Raw genomic sequence first — 14470 nt, 5'->3', positions numbered from 1 at the left:
CAGTGTCAATCAACGTTAGAAATGCGGTCCAAAATGGCGGGCAGAGGAAGCGAGTAAGACTATTCCCAGTAAATAAGTATATATATCGATTACATTGTACATTTGAAAAAAACGATGAATTAAAGTTAACTTCATTTTGATTGCTAAACAAGATGAGATTGTGCGATAGCATTGACTTTACATCCACTTTAATCTATTCTTTTATCACTTTACATCCACTTTAATCTATTCTTTTATCAAGTAAGTGTGGTATTTTTGTATTGTGGTAAATTGAATTTCTAAGTTCTAATTTTAAACACATTTGTTGACCCCTGGATTACATATAATTTACAACATTTCATGTTTTCCTTTGAGAGCAACATCATATTATATTTATATTTCAGAACAAAATAAATGTAACATCTGTGTGTATTTGTACCAAAAATATCAGAGTTTTTTCATGTAGTGGAAAAAAGACCTACATTTTATATTTTCTTCCTCTGGCTGCACAGGTTGTTGATGAGCTTGTATGCTGCTAGTTTTAATATTGCTATTGTTTGCACAAAACTGTGTTTAACTTCAACAAAATGTTAAGCACATAGTCAAAGTCATCTCCAGAAAAGCAATACACTAATGGCTTGTCAATAAACATGTCCTATGAGCCCATCTGGGTCTGCACAGATGTGTATTGCCTCAGAACTGACATTGACTATGTGTTTAACTCTTTTGCAAGAGGCTAACACACTTCTGTGCAAGCAGTAGTGCAATAATAAAATGCATGGCCATTTGAGTCAAGTGAATATTGATTTTTGGTGTAGCTTCCATTACAACATATATTGTAATTGGTGTATGTATTTGTGTATCTCTATAAAAGGGAAAATGAAATTTTACATCTAATATCTATTTTTAGTTCTCCTAAATAATAATAAAAAAGTCCACTTCCACTTTTTTTTTTGGGGGGGGGGTGAGGGGGCGCTTCAGGTTTTTATGCCTACAGGCACCTCAGATGTAATTCCGTCCCTGCCCATTGGGCCAGACTCTTATTTGGGCCTTGCTGCTATATTGAAGCCCAGCCCTCTCTTAATATGGGTAGCAATAGAAAAGCTGTTACTATCTCTCTGTTATAAAACAGCAGAACGTGCATTTTCTATCGGGCTGTTAAGCAGAGGTTCTGCAGGACAAGATATCTGATCGATTATGGACAGAAGTCTAACTGATGTGGACTGCTCTGATTTCAAATGACTAAGCCTATTTTTGGTCCTAGTCCAGTGCTTATTTGAATGTTACATTTGAATGGATGAAAGTTACATTTGATGCTCCGCCGTTTATATACAATATTGAGGTGCTAAGATTTGTTTAATAACAAGATGGAGATAGTAACATTAAAAAGAAGTGAAACCCATCCATGGTTGAAGTAACAGCAATGCACTATTGGTGCAAATGATTAGGTCACAACTAATGTGTTGCCTGTACACATGTTTAGTAATTAACTACTTGGCAGTTGTTAGTTCACAACATTCTATAGTAAATGGTGTCCATAGAGAAGAAGGCTCTGGAAAGACTAAAGAAGCTAAAGGGCTTTTTGAGTCTGCAAAGGGACTTTAGTAAATCAGATGCTGACAGTAACATTGAAAATGTTGAATCTGGAGAGGCTTGTGATGCCAGAGAGATTGACATGTACATCCACCAATCAGCAGTTAGATCCCAATAGTGCATTACTGCTTCTGAGGTATACTTAGGTATGCCTTTCAACAAAGGACACAAAGAAATAGATCATAAATAAATTGGAGGCTGTTTAAAATTGCATGTTCTATCTGAACCATTAAAGAGACATAATACTCATATGCTAAATCACTTGAAACTGATGCAGTATAACTGTAAAAAGCTGACAGGAAAATATCACCTGAGCATCTTTATGTAAAAAAGGAAGATATTTTACCTCACAATTACCTCAGCTTACCAGAGTAAGTGCTGTGTAAAAAGTTATAATTCAGCTGCTCACAGCTGCAGGTAAAAAAAAAAAAAAAAAAAGTGCTGAGGTCATAAACTCATTTACTGTGATCTCATGAGATTTAACTTAACTCTCATGAGATTTCATTGTAAATAAGATGAGTGTGCACGAAGCTCGCTCCCTTAGCTGTCCTGGGACAGACATACTGATTTGCTGCTTAGAAGTCCTTTACAATGGGAGGTGGCTACTGAGGAACTTTTGAGGTAAAATATCTTTCTGTTTTACATAGAGATGTTCAGGAGATATTTTCTAGTCAGCTTTTTACAGCTATGCTGCATCACTTTCAAATGTTTCACCATTTGGGTATCATGTCCCTTTAAAGTTTATTTCAGTCTTTACTGTTCATTTAAAGTCAAGGCAATCATCTGATTTACCATTTGATGATAATAATGACATACGGCCATAGAAATGACATGTTAGAGTTTTTTCTTTTATGATAAATATCTTCTATCTCCAGCCTTTGTTTCTTATGTTAGCAAAGGCTTAATATGAACAATCCTCACTACATTGTTGTAAACCAGAACTCAAAACTACTACATTGATTTCTAAGAAAAAAGATTTAAAGGGACATGAAACCCAATTTTGTTTCTTTCATGATTCAGATTTATGGGTCTATTTATTAAGTAGCGAATGCTGCTTCGGATCCCCATCGTTTCAGGTCCGCCTAAAACCAAGGTTAAAAAGCAGCATTAAGATATGATCGGGATGATTGACGGGCACTGCTAGCGACCGATTGACTGCCAGTAAGCAAGGGGGCAGCATTGCACAAGCATTTCACCAGAGATGCTTGAGCAATGTTAAATGCCGACAGCATATGCTGTCCGCATTTAGCGATGTCGGGCCGACATGATTCGCTACAGCGAATCATGTCCTCTCGACCTTTGTTAAATCTTTGTTTGTTTGTTATGGCTAAATAAAAATGTGTTAAGAGAAATTAGGAAAAAACGTAGGGCATTTAAATTATTAAAAGAAAATAGTACAGACTCAGCATACAATATTTATAAGGAATGTAACAAAGCATGCAAAAAAGCAATCAAATTAGCCAAAATTGAAAATGAAAAATTAATTGCCAAGGATTCTAAGTCTAACCCTAAAAGGTTCTTTAAGTACATAAATAGCAAAAAATCTAAGAAGGATAATATAGGTACATTAAAATGCGTGGAGGGTAGCATGATAAATAATGACAGGGAGAAGGCTGAGGTACTAAATCAATTTTTTTCTTCAGTATACACAAGAGAGGAACCATTGAATGATACTTTGGAACAGAATAGAACATGCCAGTCCATACCACTAACTGGGTTTTGTTTACAGGATATCAGGACAAAACTGGAAAATATTAAGGTAAATAAAACTCCAGGCCCAGATGGAATACACCCAAGGGTGTTAAGGGAATTTAGCACTGTTATAGACAAACCTTTACTCTTAATTTTTCAAGACTCATTATCCTCAGGCATGGTACCCCACTCTTCAAAAAGGGAAGCAGGGATGATCCAGGAAGCTATAGACAGCTATATACAGTTAGTCTGACATCAATAGTGGGGAAGATATTTGAAGGGATTATAAGGGATTATATTGATGAGCATATTCGTGTAAAAAAGATTATGAGTTCTAATCAGCATGGCTTTAGGAGGAATAGATCATGTCAAACTAATCTAATTAGATTCTACGAGGAAGTAAGTAAAAATATAGATAAAGGGGAATCAGTTGATGTGATATACTTAGATTTTGCAAAGGCATTTGATACAGTGCCACATGAGAGATTAATGCACAAAATTAAGAGACTGGGAATAGCTGAAAATGTTAACTCATGGATAAATAACTGGATAAAAGATAGGGAGCAACGAGTAGTAGTAAATGGATCATACTCAGATTGGACAAAGGTAATCAGTGGTGTCCCCCAGGGATCAGTACTGGGCCCTGTTCTTTTTAATATTTTTATAAATGACTTGGAGCAAGGATTAAATAATGACATCTCTATTTTTGCAGATGATACTAAGTTAAGTAAGGTCATTAGGTCAGAGCAGGACGAACTCTCTTTACAAAGGGATTTGCTAAATTTAGAACTATGGGCAAGTGAATGGAAAATGAGATTTAATACGGAAAAATGCAAGGTTCTACATTTTGGAAGTAAAAATAAGCAGGCTACGTATTTTTTAAATGGGACAAGACTTAGCCAAACACAAGAGGAAAGGGATTTGGGAGTAGTAATGGATAACAAGCTAAAGATGGGTGCACAATGCAGGGCAGTGGCTTCAAAGGCTAATAAGATACTAGCATGTATTAAAAGAGGCATTGATTCAAGGGAGGAAAGCATAATTCTGTCATTATATAAAGCCCTGGTAAGACCTCACCTTGAGTTTGGAGTGCAGTTCTGGGGACCGATTGCTAAAAAAGATATTGCAGAACTAGAAAAAGTTCAGAGAAGGGCCACAAAGCTAATAAGAGGATTGGAGAAATTAACCTATGAGGAGAGGCTAGCCAAACTGGGTCTGTTTTCTTTAGAAAAAAAGCGCTTGAGAGGTGACATGATTACTTTATATAAATATATTCAAGGCCCATATACAGAGATGGCAGAAGCTCTGTTTATTCCAAGAAAATTGTTTCTGACAAGAGGTCATAATTTAAGGTTGGAGGTAAGGAGATTTAATCTCCTGCAACGGAAACGTTTTTTCACTGTAAGAGCAATAAAATTGTGAAACTCATTACCAAAGGAGGTAGTGAATGCCAATACCATAGATACATTTAAAAATAGTCTGGATACATTTCTGTATATAAACAAAATTCATGGATATGATTGCTAGTATTAAATGGGTCACATTTTAATGGGGTTATTTAAGCTTAACTGGAGCTTTTTGAAAGTATTTTAGATTTGTATAGGTTGAACTCGATGGACTTCAGTCTTTTTTTCAACCTTATCTACTATGTTACTATGTTACTATGTTACCCCAAAGAAGGCAATAAAAAAAATAAAAAAAACTTTCTGATTTTATTTCTATTACCTAATTTGTTTTGTTCTATTTGTATTTCTTTTGGTTCAAAAGTATACCTAGGTAGCCTCAGAAGCTGCTGTTTGGTGGTTGCACATATATTCTCCTTGTTATTGACTTTAAGCTATTTCCCAGTAGTGCATTGCTGCTTTTTCAACAAAGAATGCAAAGAAAATGAAACAAATTACAAAATAGAAGTCAATTGGAAAGTTGTTTAACCCCTTAACGGCCGTGATGTACCCTGTATGTCTCTGGTCGTTTAAGGGTTTATTTGGTGTAATAGCGCGGGTGCATTATTAAAACCTCCCTCCCTCTTGCAGGCTTGTTAAAAGAGAGAGACCATGCTATTAGGCCCTCCCTCCCTCCTGCAGACTTGTTAAAAGAGCGAGACCATGCTATTAGACCCTAACTCCCTTCTGCAGACTTGTTAAAAGAGCGAGACCACGCTATTAGACCCTCCCTCCCGCAGACTTGTTAAAAGAGCAAGACCACGCTATTAGACCCTCAGTCCATCCTGCAGACTTGTTAATAGAGCGAGACCACGCTATTAGACCCTCCCTCCCTCCTGCAGACTTGTTAAAAGAGCGAGACCACGCTATTAGACCCTCCCTCTCTCCTGCAGACTTGTTAAAAGAGAGAGACCACGCTATTAGACCCTCCCTCCTGCAGACTTGTTAAAAGAGCGAGACCACGCTATTAGATCCTCCCTCCCTCCTGCAGACTTGTTAAAAGAGAGAGACCATGCTATTAGACCCTCCCTCCTGCAGACTTGTTAAAAGAGCGAGACCACGCTATTAGATCCTCCCTCCCTCCTGCAGACTTGTTAAAAGAGAGAGACCACGCTATTAGACCCTCCCTCCCTCCTGCAGACTTGTTAAAAGAGCAAGACCACGCTATTAGACCCTCCCTTTGTCCTGCAGACTTGTTAAGAGCGAGACCACACTATTAGACCCTCCCTCCTGCAGATTTGGTAAGAATGAGACCACACTATTAGACACTCCCTCCTGCAGACTTGTTAAAACAGCGAGACCATGCTATTAGATCCTCCCTCCCTCCTGCAGACTTGTTAAAAGAGCGAGACCACGCTATTAGACCCTCCCTCCTGCAGACTTGTTAATAGAGCGAGACCACACTATTAGACCCTCCCTCCCTCCTGCAGACTTGTTAAAAGAGGGAGAACACGCTATTAGACCCTCCCTCCTGCAGACTTGTTAAAAGAGCGAGACCACGCTATTAGACCCTCCCTCCCTCCTGCAAGCTTGTTAATAGGGCGAGACCACTCTATTAGACCCTCCCTCCCTCCTGCAGACTTGTTAAAAGAGCGAGACCATGCTATTAGACCCTCCCTCCCTCCTGCCGACTTGTTAATAGAGCGAGACCACACTATTAGACCCTCCCTCCTGCAGACTTGTTAAAAGAGAGAGACCACGCTATTAGACCCTCCCTCCTGCAGATTTGGTAAGAATGGGACCACGCTATTAGACCCTCCCTCCTGCAGACTTGTTAAAAGAGCGAGACCATGCTATTAGACCCTCCCTCCCTCCTGCACACTTGTTAAAAGAGCGAGACCACGCTATTAGACCCTCCCTCCTGCAGACTTGTTAATAGAGCGAGACCACACTATTAGACCCTCAGTCCATCCTGCAGACTTGTTAAAAGAGAGAGACCACGCTATTAGACCCTCCCTCCTGCAGACTTGTTAAAAGAGCGAGACCACGCTATTAGATCCTCCCTCCCTCCTGCAGACTTGTTAAAAGAGAGAGACCACGCTATTAGACCCTCCCTCCTGCAGACTTGTTAAAAGAGCGAGACCACGCTATTAGATCCTCCCTCCCTCCTGCAGACTTTTTTAAAAGAGAGAGACCACGCTATTAGACCCTCCCTCCCTCCTGCAGACTTGTTAAAAGAGCAAGACCACGCTATTAGACCCTCCCTTTGTCCTGCAGACTTGTTAAGAGCGAGACCACACTATTAGACCCTCCCTCCTGCAGATTTGGTAAGAATAAGACCACACTATTAGACACTCCCTCCTGCAGACTTGTTAAAACAGCGAGACCATGCTATTAGATCCTCCCTCCCTCCTGCAGACTTGTTAAAAGAGCGAGACCACGCTATTAGACCCTCCCTCCTGCAGACTTGTTAATAGAGCGAGACCACACTATTAGACCCTCCCTCCCTCCTGCAGACTTGTTAAAAGAGGGAGAACACGCTATTAGACCCTCCCTCCTGCAGACTTGTTAAAAGAGCGAGACCATGCTATTAGACCCTCCATCCCTCCTGCAAGCTTGTTAATAGGGCGAGACCACTCTATTAGACCCTCCCTCCCTCCTGCAGACTTGTTAAAAGAGCGAGACCATGCTATTAGACCCTCCCTCCCTCCTGCAGACTTGTTAAAAGAGCGAGACCACGCTATTAGACCCTCCCTCTCTCCTGCAGACTTGTTAAAAGAGAGAGACCACGCTATTAGATCCTCCCTCCCTCCTGCAGACTTTTTTAAAAGAGAGAGACCACGCTATTAGACCCTCCCTCCCTCCTGCAGACTTGTTAAAAGAGCAAGACCACGCTATTAGACCCTCCCTTTGTCCTGCAGACTTGTTAAAAGAGAGAGACCACGCTATTAGATCCTCCCTCCCTCCTGCAGACTTTTTTAAAAGAGAGAGACCATGCTATTAGGCCCTCCCTCCCTCCTGCAGACTTGTTAAAAGAGCGAGACCATGCTATTAGACCCTAACTCCCTTCTGCAGACTTGTTAAAAGAGCGAGACCACGCTATTAGACCCTCCCTCCCGCAGACTTGTTAAAAGAGCAAGACCACGCTATTAGACCCTCAGTCCATCCTGCAGACTTGTTAATAGAGCGAGACCACGCTATTAGACCCTCCCTCCCTCCTGCAGACTTGTTAAAAGAGCGAGACCACGCTATTAGACCCTCCCTCTCTCCTGCAGACTTGTTAAAAGAGAGAGACCACGCTATTAGACCCTCCCTCCTGCAGACTTGTTAAAAGAGCGAGACCACGCTATTAGATCCTCCCTCCCTCCTGCAGACTTGTTAAAAGAGAGAGACCATGCTATTAGACCCTCCCTCCTGCAGACTTGTTAAAAGAGCGAGACCACGCTATTAGATCCTCCCTCCCTCCTGCAGACTTGTTAAAAGAGAGAGACCACGCTATTAGACCCTCCCTCCCTCCTGCAGACTTGTTAAAAGAGCGAGACCACGCTATTAGACCCTCCCTTTGTCCTGCAGACTTGTTAAGAGCGAGACCACACTATTAGACCCTCCCTCCTGCAGATTTGGTAAGAATGAGACCACACTATTAGACACTCCCTCCTGCAGACTTGTTAAAACAGCGAGACCATGCTATTAGATCCTCCCTCCCTCCTGCAGACTTGTTAAAAGAGCGAGACCACGCTATTAGACCCTCCCTCCTGCAGACTTGTTAATAGAGCGAGACCACACTATTAGACCCTCCCTCCCTCCTGCAGACTTGTTAAAAGAGGGAGAACACGCTATTAGACCCTCCCTCCTGCAGACTTGTTAAAAGAGCGAGACCACGCTATTAGACCCTCCCTCCCTCCTGCAAGCTTGTTAATAGGGCGAGACCACTCTATTAGACCCTCCCTCCCTCCTGCAGACTTGTTAAAAGAGCGAGACCATGCTATTAGACCCTCCCTCCCTCCTGCCGACTTGTTAATAGAGCGAGACCACACTATTAGACCCTCCCTCCTGCAGACTTGTTAAAAGAGAGAGACCACGCTATTAGACCCTCCCTCCTGCAGATTTGGTAAGAATGGGACCACGCTATTAGACCCTCCCTCCTGCAGACTTGTTAAAAGAGCGAGACCATGCTATTAGACCCTCCCTCCCTCCTGCACACTTGTTAAAAGAGCGAGACCACGCTATTAGACCCTCCCTCCTGCAGACTTGTTAATAGAGCGAGACCACACTATTAGACCCTCAGTCCATCCTGCAGACTTGTTAAAAGAGAGAGACCACGCTATTAGACCCTCCCTCCTGCAGACTTGTTAAAAGAGCGAGACCACGCTATTAGATCCTCCCTCCCTCCTGCAGACTTGTTAAAAGAGAGAGACCACGCTATTAGACCCTCCCTCCTGCAGACTTGTTAAAAGAGCGAGACCACGCTATTAGATCCTCCCTCCCTCCTGCAGACTTTTTTAAAAGAGAGAGACCACGCTATTAGACCCTCCCTCCCTCCTGCAGACTTGTTAAAAGAGCAAGACCACGCTATTAGACCCTCCCTTTGTCCTGCAGACTTGTTAAGAGCGAGACCACACTATTAGACCCTCCCTCCTGCAGATTTGGTAAGAATGAGACCACACTATTAGACACTCCCTCCTGCAGACTTGTTAAAACAGCGAGACCATGCTATTAGATCCTCCCTCCCTCCTGCAGACTTGTTAAAAGAGCGAGACCACGCTATTAGACCCTCCCTCCTGCAGACTTGTTAATAGAGCGAGACCACACTATTAGACCCTCCCTCCCTCCTGCAGACTTGTTAAAAGAGGGAGAACACGCTATTAGACCCTCCCTCCTGCAGACTTGTTAAAAGAGCGAGACCATGCTATTAGACCCTCCATCCCTCCTGCAAGCTTGTTAATAGGGCGAGACCACTCTATTAGACCCTCCCTCCCTCCTGCAGACTTGTTAAAAGAGCGAGACCATGCTATTAGACCCTCCCTCCCTCCTGCAGACTTGTTAAAAGAGCGAGACCACGCTATTAGACCCTCCCTCTCTCCTGCAGACTTGTTAAAAGAGAGAGACCACGCTATTAGATCCTCCCTCCCTCCTGCAGACTTTTTTAAAAGAGAGAGACCACGCTATTAGACCCTCCCTCCTGCAGACTTGTTAAAAGAGCAAGACCACGCTATTAGACCCTCCCTTTGTCCTGCAGACTTGTTAAGAGCGAGACCACACTATTAGACCCTCCCTCCTGCAGATTTGGTAAGAATGAGACCACACTATTAGACACTCCCTCCTGCAGACTTGTTAAAACAGCGAGACCATGCTATTAGATCCTCCCTCCCTCCTGCAGACTTGTTAAAAGAGCGAGACCACGCTATTAGACCCTCCCTCCTGCAGACTTGTTAATAGAGCGAGACCACACTATTAGACCCTCCCTACCTCCTGCAGACTTGTTAAAAGAGGGAGAACACGCTATTAGACCCTCCCTCCTGCAGACTTGTTAAAAGAGCGAGACCATGCTATTAGACCCTCCATCCCTCCTGCAAGCTTGTTAATAGGGCGAGACCACTCTATTAGACCCTCCCTCCCTCCTGCAGACTTGTTAAAAGAGCGAGACCATGCTATTAGACCCTCCCTCCCTCCTGCCGACTTGTTAATAGAGCGAGACCACGCTATTAGACCCTCCCTTTGTCCTGCAGACTTGTTAAGAGTGAGACCACACTATTAGACCCTCCCTCCTGCAGATTTGGTAAGAATGGGACCACGCTATTAGACCCTCCCTCCTGCAGACTTGTTAAAAGAGCGAGACCATGCTATTAGACCCTCCCTCCCTCCTGCAGACTTGTTAAAAGAGCGAGACCACGCTATTAGACCCTCCCTCCCTCCTGCAGACTTGTTAATAGAGCGAGACCACGCTATTAGACCCTCCCTCCCTTCTGCAGACTTGTTAATAGAGCGAGACCACACTATTAGACCCTCCCTCCCTCCTGCAGACTTGTTAAAAGAGGGAGAACACGCTATTAGACCCTCCCTCCTGCAGACTTGTTAAAAGAGAGAGACCACGCTATTAGACCCTCCCTCCCTCCTGCAGAATTGTTAAAAGAGCGAGACCACGCTATTAGACCCTCCCTTTGTCCTGCAGACTTGTTAAGAGCGAGACCACACTATTAGACCCTCCCTCCTGCAGATTTGCTAAGAATGAGACCACGCTATTAGACCCTCCCTCCTGCAGACTTGTTAAAAGAGCGAGACCATGCTATTAGACCCTCCCTCCCTCCTGCAGACTTGTTAAAAGAGTGAGACCACGCTATTAGACCCTCCCTCCCTCCTGCAGACTTGTTAATAGAGCGAGACCACGCTATTGGACCCTCCCTCCCTCCTGCAGACTTGTTAATAGAGCGAGACCACACTATTAGACCCTCCCTCCTGCAGACTTGTTAAAAGAGGGAGAACACGCTATTAGACCCTCCCTCCTGCAGACTTGTTAAAAGAGCGAAACCACTCTATTAGACCCTCCCTCCCTCCTGCAGACTTGTTAAAAGAGCGAGACCATGCTATTAGACCCTCCCTCCTGCCGACTTGTTAATAGAGCGAGACCACACTATTAGACCCTCCCTCCTGCAGACTTGTTAAAAGAGAGAGACCACGCTATTAGACCCTCCCTCCCTCCTGCAGACTTGTTAAAAGAGCGAGACCACGCTATTAGACCCTCCCTTTGTCCTGCAGACTTGTTAAGAGTGAGACCACACTATTAGACCCTCCCTCCTGCAGATTTGGTAAGAATGGGACCACGCTATTAGACCCTCCCTCCTGCAGACTTGTTAAAAGAGCGAGACCATGCTATTAGACCCTCCCTCCCTCCCTCCTGCAGACTTGTTAAAAGGGCGAGACCACGCTATTAGACCCTCCCTCCCTCCTGCAGACTTGTTAATAGAGCGAGACCACGCTATTAGACCCTCCCTCCCTCCTGCAGACTTGTTAATAGAGCGAGACCACACTATTAGACCCTCCCTCCCTCCTGCAGACTTGTTAAGAGGGAGAACACGCTATTAGACCCTCCCTCCTGCAGACTTGTTAAAAGAGAGAGACGACGCTATTAGACCCTCCCTCCCTCCTGCAGAATTGTTAAAAGAGCGAGACCACGCTATTAGACCCTCCCTTTGTCCTGCAGACTTGTTAAGAGCGAGACCACACTATTAGACCCTCCCTCCTGCAGATTTGCTAAGAATGAGACCATGCTATTAGACCCTCCCTCCCTCCTGCAGACTTGTTAAAAGAGTGAGACCACGCTATTAGACCCTCCCTCCCTCCTGCAGACTTGTTAATAGAGCGAGACCACGCTATTGGACCCTCCCTCCCTCCTGCAGACTTGTTAATAGAGCGAGACCACACTATTAGACCCTCCCTCCCTCCTGCAGACTTGTTAAAAGAGGGAGAACACGCTATTAGACCCTCCCTCCTGCAGACTTGTTAAAAGAGCGAGACCACGCTATTAGACCCTCCCTCCCTCCTGCAAGCTTGTTAATAGAGCGAAACCACTCTATTAGACCCTCCCTCCCTCCTGCAGACTTGTTAAAAGAGGGAGAACACGCTATTAGACCCTCCCTCCTGCAGACTTGTTAAAAGAGCGAGACCATGCTATTAGACCCTCCCTCCTGCAGACTTGTTAAAAGAGCGAGACCACGCTATTAGACCCTCCATCCCTCCTGCAAGCTTGTTAATAGGGCGAGACCACTCTATTAGACCCTCCCTCCCTCCTGCAGACTTGTTAAAAGAGCGAGACCATGCTATTAGACCCTCCCTCCCTCCTGCCGACTTGTTAATAGAGCGAGACCACACTATTAGACCCTCCCTCCTGCAGACTTGTTAAAAGGGCGAGACCACGCTATTAGACCCTCCCTCCCTCCTGCAGACTTGTTAAAAGAGCGAGACCACGCTATTAGACCCTCCCTTTGTCCTGCAGACTTGTTAAGAGTGAGACCACACTATTAGACCCTCCCTCCTGCAGATTTGGTAAGAATGGGACCACGCTATTAGACCCTCCCTCCTGCAGACTTGTTAAAAGAGCGAGACCATGCTATTAGACCCTCCCTCCCTCCTGCAGACTTGTTAAAAGAGCGAGACCACGCTATTAGACCCTCCCTCCCTCCTGCAGACTTGTTAATAGAGCGAGACCACGCTATTAGACCCTCCCTCCCTCCTGCAGACTTGTTAATAGAGCGAGACCACACTATTAGACCCTCCCTCCCTCCTGCAGACTTGTTAAAAGAGGGAGAACACGCTATTAGACCCTCCCTCCTGCAGACTTGTTAAAAGAGAGAGACCACGCTATTAGACCCTCCCTCCCTCCTGCAGAATTGTTAAAAGAGCAAGACCACGCTATTAGACCCTCCCTTTGTCCTGCAGACTTGTTAAGAGCGAGACCACACTATTAGACCCTCCCTCCTGCAGATTTGCTAAGAATGAGACCACGCTATTAGACCCTCCCTCCTGCAGACTTGTTAAAAGAGCGAGACCATGCTATTAGACCCTCCCTCCCTCCTGCAGACTTGTTAAAAGAGTGAGACCACACTATTAGACCCTCCCTCCCTCCTGCAGACTTGTTAATAGAGCGAGACCACGCTATTGGACCCTCCCTCCCTCCTGCAGACTTGTTAATAGAGCGAGACCACACTATTAGACCCTCCCTCCTGCAGACTTGTTAAAAGAGGGAGAACACGCTATTAGACCCTCCCTCCTGCAGACTTGTTAAAAGAGCGAGACCACGCTATTAGACCCTCCCTCCCTCCTGCAAGCTTGTTAATAGAGCGAAACCACTCTATTAGACCCTCCCTCCCTCCTGCAGACTTGTTAAAAGAGCGAGACCATGCTATTAGACCCTCCCTCCTGACGACTTGTTAATAGAGCGAGACCACACTATTAGACCCTCCCTCCTGCAGACTTGTTAAAAGAGGGAGAACACGCTATTAGACCCTCCCTCCCTCAGACTTGTTAAAAGAGCGAGACCACGCTATTAGACCCTCCCTCCCTCCTGCAGACTTGTTAAAAGAGCGAGACCACACTATTAGACCCTCCCTCTTGCAGACTTGTTAAAAGAGCGAGACCATGCTATTAGACCCTCCCTCCCTCCTGCAGACTTGTTAAAAGAGCGAGACCATGCTATTAGACCCTCCCTCCCTCCTGCAGACTTGTTAAAAGAGCGAGACCACGCTATTAGACCCTCCCTCCCTCCTGCAGACTTGTTAAAAGAGCGAGACCACGCTATTAGACCCTCCCTCCCTCCTGCAGGCTTGATAAAAGAGCGAGACCACGCTATTAGACCCTCCCTCCTGCAGACTTGTTAAAAGACCGAGACCACACTATTAGACCCTCCCTCCCTCCTGCAGACTTGTTAAAAGAGCGAGACCACACTATTAGACCCTCCCTCCTGCAGACTTGTTAAAAGAGCGAGACCATGCTATTAGACCCTCCCTCCCTCCTGCAGACTTGTTAAAAGAGCGAGACCATGCTATTAGACCCTCCCTCCCTCCTGCAGACTTGTTAAAAGAGCGAGACCACGCTATTAGACCCTCCCTCCCTCCTGCAGACTTGTTAAAAGAGCGAGACCACGCTATTAGACCCTCCCTCCCTCCTGCAGGCTTGATAAAAGAGCGAGACCACGCTATTAGACCCTCCCTCCTGCAGACTTGTTAAAAGACCGAGACCACACTATTAGACCCTCCCTCCCTCCTGCAGGCTTGTTAATAGAGCGAGACCACACTATTAGACCCTCCCTCCCTCCTGCAGACTTGTTA

Source organism: Bombina bombina, chromosome 7 (assembly GCF_027579735.1).
Source record: "Bombina bombina isolate aBomBom1 chromosome 7, aBomBom1.pri, whole genome shotgun sequence".
Taxonomy (NCBI): Eukaryota; Metazoa; Chordata; class Amphibia; order Anura; family Bombinatoridae; genus Bombina; species Bombina bombina.
Note: the sequence above shows the minus strand (reverse complement) of the source record.